Source organism: Trematomus bernacchii, unplaced genomic scaffold (assembly GCF_902827165.1).
Source record: "Trematomus bernacchii unplaced genomic scaffold, fTreBer1.1, whole genome shotgun sequence".
Lineage (NCBI taxonomy): Eukaryota > Metazoa > Chordata > Actinopteri > Perciformes > Nototheniidae > Trematomus > Trematomus bernacchii.
The window spans coordinates 17,717,636-17,724,551 of record NW_022988043.1 but is presented as its reverse complement, the minus strand read 5'-3'; positions in this window follow the sequence as shown (position 1 = coordinate 17,724,551).

Here is a 6,916-nt window from a genome sequence, read left to right as displayed (position 1 = left end):
ATTTGTCATCATTGTTCCACAATGTTTATCATCATTAAATTAATATCTATATATTTTATACTATAGGCTACTTGCACTGCTTACCGTTGTCATACTTTATATATCTTAGCATATTCATACAACACACTGTTCATACTAGGCTAGGCTACTGTGTATATATGGGCCATTCTACCGAATTGGACCAAAGTAAAGTTGGAAATATTTTGACATTTTGTATGTTTTTTTCCCAAAATGTTGTCCATATATATTTTGTCCCATATCTAAATTACACATATCTAGTAAAAGAACCGTACATGTTTATATCGTATTTTCAGACTGTATTGGAATGTTCTTCCTCTCCCAAAAATTGTCACTACCGAAACATAGTACATACACTGTAGTAAAAAGGTATTATATTAACCTGTTAAAATTGTTTTACCTTCCCTTCTCTAAATAGTATTTTAACAAATATTTCTTGAAGGTTTTCACAATTAAATCAATAAAAGTGAATTTTTTATCAAATTTCAAAGTTCAATTTATACAATTCATAAAAATCTTAATGCAATCTTTCTTTGTAAAATGCATAATACTGATCATATTGATTCCAGAGTTGATGATTGTTGAAATTGAACATACATTAAACCAATCAGTATCATATCATTTTAGTTGATAACTCAATATACTTTATTTTTTACAAAAACATCCAGTGTTTCGGTAGTGACTGCACTGTTTCGGTAGTGACTGCACTGTTTCGGTAGTGACCACAGTATTTTGTTCTCAAGGTTGTATCATATTCCCTCAACCTTATTGCTTAATCTTAACTCATTACATGCCTTATGTTGGAAATATTACAAACACAAATGTTTTGGGGTCAATAGAATCATTTTATTTTTGAAGACATAACAATTGTTCATTCATAAAAGTACATTTAAAGTACACAGAAAATAATTATCCAGGTGGGTTCAGAAGAAAACATTGACATAATTGATATTATGCTGTTGCTGTCAGGCTTCTGAACGCTAACCAATATCAAATAAAGTGTCAGTAGTATCAAAACATATATATATATATATATATATATATATAATAACAATAGATAGGCTCAGCAGCAGACACACCTTAGTGCAAAGTGAAGTGTCAGTATTAATAACAGTGGCATATATATATAATCACAATAATACAAAATTAACTGTCCCAGGTGTAGGCAATTTGGGGTGAAGTGTCTTGCCCAGGGACACAACGACATGCTGACTGCAGTGGGGTTTGAACCTGTGCTCCCCTGATCCGAACACCAACGCACCAGACCACTGCACCACACGCCTCTCAACAACAGTTTATCAACGACGACAAGTTTTTCTTAATTTTTTTATTGAAGGCCTGTTGGATTTAATCAGCTCGCTTTGCACTGCCAGAAGCCCAGCCTGAAAGGTATTTTGTTGCTCCACCTGGCGCGCCGACACCTCCACCTGGCGCGCCGCCGAGTCAGCATGGCGCTGCATCACCATGAGCAGCTGGTCGTCCGATTCCTGGGCCTTGTGTGAATGCAGCAGCCGTTCGTCGTGCATCTCCTTGGCACGCAGGTCCTCATTCTCCTTGCTGACCATGGCATGGCAGTCCATCGCCATGATGGTGTCAAGGAAGCTGTCATGCCGTGCCCGCTTTCCTAAGGAGAAACAAGCAAGATGCAAGATCAGTTTAATCGCCTAGTAGGTTGTCAACAGAGACAACATTGGACATGGTGCCCTTATTTATTGTTTTGTGCTTAATGTATGCTTGAACTTTGTTTTATAGGGATTAGTGGACATCAGTTAGATGTGTAACCTTCTTTCAAGGCCAGAGTAGTTACAGTGTAAGTGGATTGACATCTAACATAACATGGCTGAGTACAATTATAACAATCAATAAAAAAAAGGAAAAATAAATTGAATTTCAATTACATTTCTACTTAAATGTGCAAAAAATATTAGAACATCAGTCTTTGTGGCATGCAGGTAATCAACTGTTTAAGCTTTTACCATTAACATGTAGAATGAATGTTGCAAATTACTTGAAATTATAGCAACTACAATGTATTGTTAGAGGTAGCATTATGTCCAGCTAGCATGCTAATTGCTAACGTTATATTATCGTTTTATCCCGGAGGGGAAAACTAGTTTCTAATCCTGAGAGAAACACCTCGCCTGAAACACACGATTAGTGCCATGAGTTAGTGAAGCAAATTACAGAACATTGCACACTTATTCACAAGTCAAAACGTGTTCATAGCGGTTACGGCTGAGAATAGCTAGCTAGCTAGATGTTGTTAGCCAGCTTGGACCTATGATAGCAAGTTCTAGCATGGCTAGCTCGATCTACTGAGCAAATAAAAGTACATCTAAGACCAGTATTGTGCAGATTAAAACAGTGCAGTGCATGTATGTTATTTTACCTTCGTAGTCGTCCCGACATGACTTTGCCAGGTCTGCTAACTTTGCTGAGCCACGGAAACTGCATTCAGTAGAAGCTTCTGAATGTGGCGCTTCGCGTCCTCCGAGTAAATCGCCAGAAGCGCCGACACATCCTCATCACTCCACCGCTCCGATGATTTATTTAGTGTTGCTATAATAACTGCTTTCACAAAAGTAATCTCTTCGGGTGCGCTGCCCGAAGCGAGCAAATACAATGGCCGCTTACAAAAAAAAATTCAGAGTCAAACGGGCGTGGTTTGCATTCCGCACAGCCAATCAGACGTATGAACTATTTTCTCCCACAACAGTCCCCTCTAGCAGGGACTGAAAAGCGGGTCAGATGAACTAATTTGAACTACTTTAGTTCCTGGGGCTTTTTGGTGTGAATGGAAATATATCGTAGTTCTGATGAACTATTGTGGGAAAAGTACTCCGGTGTGAACGCGCCTATTGTCATGCAGTTTACAGACACATGTCTCCCTGTTGTTGATGTTTGGGGCAACAATCCAAAAAGGTCTTTTCCTGCAGAAAAGCGAATAGGACAGCTTCAGATGAGGCATCTCCAGCATCAACTTCTGATGCAGATTCAGCATTGTGTCAGAGAGGAACCTCTTTTGTTTCTTCTTTTTGAATCTTGTGATCGTTTCATTTTTCCCTGCTGATGCCCGACTATTGTCATCTCGACTTAAGAACATTTTGACTATCTCCATGGTCTTTTTATTACTACTTCTCTGATAGGTGAACCTCGATTGTGGCTTGTCTAAAGTCTTGTTTAACTCTCTGTGGCCGATACCTACAGTTTTTTTTAGCAAATTAACAAGTTTGTATTTTCTGAGCAATCTGTCTGAGACAGCTCTTCTTAATGCATTTTTCTCTTTGTAGCTGACAGACTTGTATTTTTTCTTAATTTGGTGTAGAAGTGTATTGTGAAAAAGAAGGGTCTTTCTGATATTAGCAGGAACTCTGTGCTTCTGTACATTGTTCCATGTTTTTGTTCTTGGGGAACAATTTGACCCATCTGATGTCAACTTCAACCTTAACCTCTAACACCTTTTTTTATATTTTGCTTCCCTCCGCTGCATGTCTTGGACCTTCTGCTCTAGCTTCTGTAATTTTCTGGAGCTACACATTTTTTCCTTTCTCCTTTTCTTGTCTGCAGGTCTATGTTCTGGTGTCTGATCAGCCTCACTAGAAGTGCTAGTTGCACTTCTCGTCCTTTTCTGGTCTGCAGGCCTATGCTCTGGTGTCTGATCAGCCTCACTAGAAGTGCTAGGTGGTGTGGAAGCCCTGCAAAATGTCTCCATCTCGCTCTGTCGTTTCACAGACACCCTGTGCTTTTGCTGTCTTTTCCTCCATGATTTTCTGACCTTCCTTTGTTCCCTGTTCGATAAATCGCTGATACATTTCAATTTTCCTTCTTCCTTTCGGTTTTTATTTCTTTCTCTTTCCTTTCTTACATATTCTTCGTGTTTCAGTGGGTCATCCCTCACTCTTTGTCTGTATTCTCTCAGCCTCTCTGATCCACTTTTTCTAATTCCTTTTGGCATGTTGGTGTCTTATGATTCTCTCTCCCTGAACAATTTCAGACAGAAATTAGCATTATCTACATGTTTAAACTTTAGTCCACAAAACATAGCCTAGCTAATGTTAGCCTACATAGTTACTTACATCATAGACTAAACTGTGGTCACACTACTTAGGTAAGTAGCCCTAGCTAGCACTTTAGTAACAGGGCTGAAATAGAGGGGGATGAGGCTAGAATGGGTAATCTGCTTAGTATTTTGAGCAAAACACTTAATAGACTTGTTTTTTATATATCCAAGACCTATAATATATGCTTAAAAATACTATAATAGGAGAACTTTAAAACATTTATTTCAAAATAACCTGCTTACCATTCATTTTTGTCACTACCGAAATAATCATGTCACTACCGAAACGTAACCATATGTTTCGGTAGTGACTGTTTCGGTAGTGACGATTCTAGCTAAATTTGAGCATAACTAAAGAATGCTAGCAACTACATGGCTAGCATACACGTTTTTGAAGAGGTTTACACACATAAAAACCTAATACTTTGCATAAAACCCCCAAAAAGTTGACTTAATAGAAGAGAATATGTGTTCGGTAGTGACAATTCTTAAGGTTACACGCCGATTTTCAGATTTTGGAACAGATTTATATCAAAAGTATGGGATCGAGCTACTTACCATTCAGCCATGAGGGACAGGGATGCAGTGTCACTGCCTTGTCAAAAATGCAGGGGTGTGGCTAAAAACCAGGCTCAGCCATTGGACTAAAACCCCTTGTGTTTCGGTAGTGACATGAAAACTGGGGACATGATTTTTTGAGTATAGTTTTTTTATTAAAAAATTAAACCCACAATAAATCTAAATATTCCGACTTCTGTTTGAATGTAATCATAAAGATCTTCTAAATACACCATCGAACAAAATTAAAAAAAATGTTTTAAGTGTTATTTACAGAACATGAAATTTAGATGTCAGGTTTGGGCACAGCTACTTCCCAATAGAAAGTACCCTATAAATGATGTTTTTGTATATATTAAGCTTATCACTATCTAATTTAATGCCTTGTGTTTAATAGAACATAACATATTCTTAGTAAATATCTATGTCTGAATACTTAATTGTTTTGTTAAATAGTTTTTCTTGTTGTGGGACTGCACTTTGCACAAATTCGGTAGAATGCCCCATATAGTGTATTCATACCCCTCACTGTTTTTTCATCATTCAATTCATTCTATATTTTATTCTGTAGATTGTGTACATTACTTTTCACTTTACTGCTTTATGCACTCCTGGTTAGAAGCTAAACTGCATTTTGTTGTCTCAGTACCTGTAATCTGTGCAATAACAATAAAGTTGAATCTAATCTTGAGCAGGAACAAATGTATTTACTTAGTACATATCTGACGATTAAACACATTTGTGCATTCTTTATAAATGCAAACCGAGTCAAGCCGACTCCGGAGGTGGCGGTATGCACCTTAAAGTTGTTTGCAATCCGCCAAAAAAACGAGAGAAGAAGAAGAAGAGGAAGAAGCCGACTCCGATCTGTCCGACTTCAGGCGAGCTTTTTGAGACCTCCACTGGCTGCGATCGGCTATTCTCGTCTACTTTCGAGGCGAGCCGCAGCTCGTCTCAAACAAGCCTAGTGGCTCTGGAGCAGCTTTACTCGCGATTGAGAAACACCCATGGATGTATAATAAGAACTGGATACAGCGTGGGAGGCGGGGCCTCATTCATTCCTATGAGAGTTGCTCATTCGCACATGATGATAAAATGGCCCAACTTTTGAGAGCGAAACGTCACAGATTACCCGGCATGCCTGAGAAGTACCCGTATGTGCGCTCATAGCGCATGCGCAACTTTAACCATAACCCCCAAAATGCTCGTTCACATCAACCACGTCAATTTGCGTACACGTAACAGCACCGCACGTTCATGACAGCATGGTAATGGTTTGTTATTATGATAGATTTGATATTAACGAGGCGGCAGTTAGCAGCTAGCGGTTAGCTAGTAATTATGCTAATTTACACATCAATCGTTATGTACTTTTATATTACGCTGTAACAGGATCTAGTGATATCCAAGCAACAGAGCTTCATTTAGCATGAAAGAATTATTGCACTGTATATATGTATATATATATATGTATATATATATATGTATATATATATACAATGCAATAAGCTTCTTAGTGCAATAAGAAGCTACAGGGACGTTAATCTACGTCGGTAATATTAACTTTATTTAATACAACATTTACGGTACAAGATTTAATCATACAGCCCATGTAGTATAATATTTTACAAATGATGAATTACAGCAAACATGTGCAATATATCCATTATTACAGCTCCGTGGGCTGGCAGTAAGGCGATATGCGTCCGTTCTTATTGTACATCCATGGGTAAAGATAAACGCATGTACTAGTGCTGAACACGTAACATGAATGTGCCGGGCGGCGCGGTCCCGTGGGTTAGATGCGCGTTCATAATGCAGAGGGAAATAACTCTCAGAATAACGTTATTAGCACATTTTTACAACTTGAGGAACGAATGTTTTTAATAAGGGCTATACAAGTGTTCATACTGGGTAGTTTATTTAGTTTAAAAAAAATTATCCAACGATTTACAGACCACTCTTTCCCCATGTAAGTCAATGGGAAAAAGTGTTTCCGGGCCTGGCAACCAAAAGGAAGTGTAGTACCGGCGTTTGGCCAGCACGAATATTTTCATCTGAGTCCAATAGAGTGGCGAAGTCCCTCCCCTTCCGGTGGACCTCCATGGGACCTTATTTCGGAAAAATTATGTATTGAAGTCAATGGAGAGAGAAAGATTATCTTTCGATCCCGTTTGAATTGTGCCACGAATTACACATATGATGTTTGTCAATTGAAAAGATAATTTTGCAAGTCAAAAAAAAAAATGTGTCGTAAAACTGTGAAGTAACACATTTGTT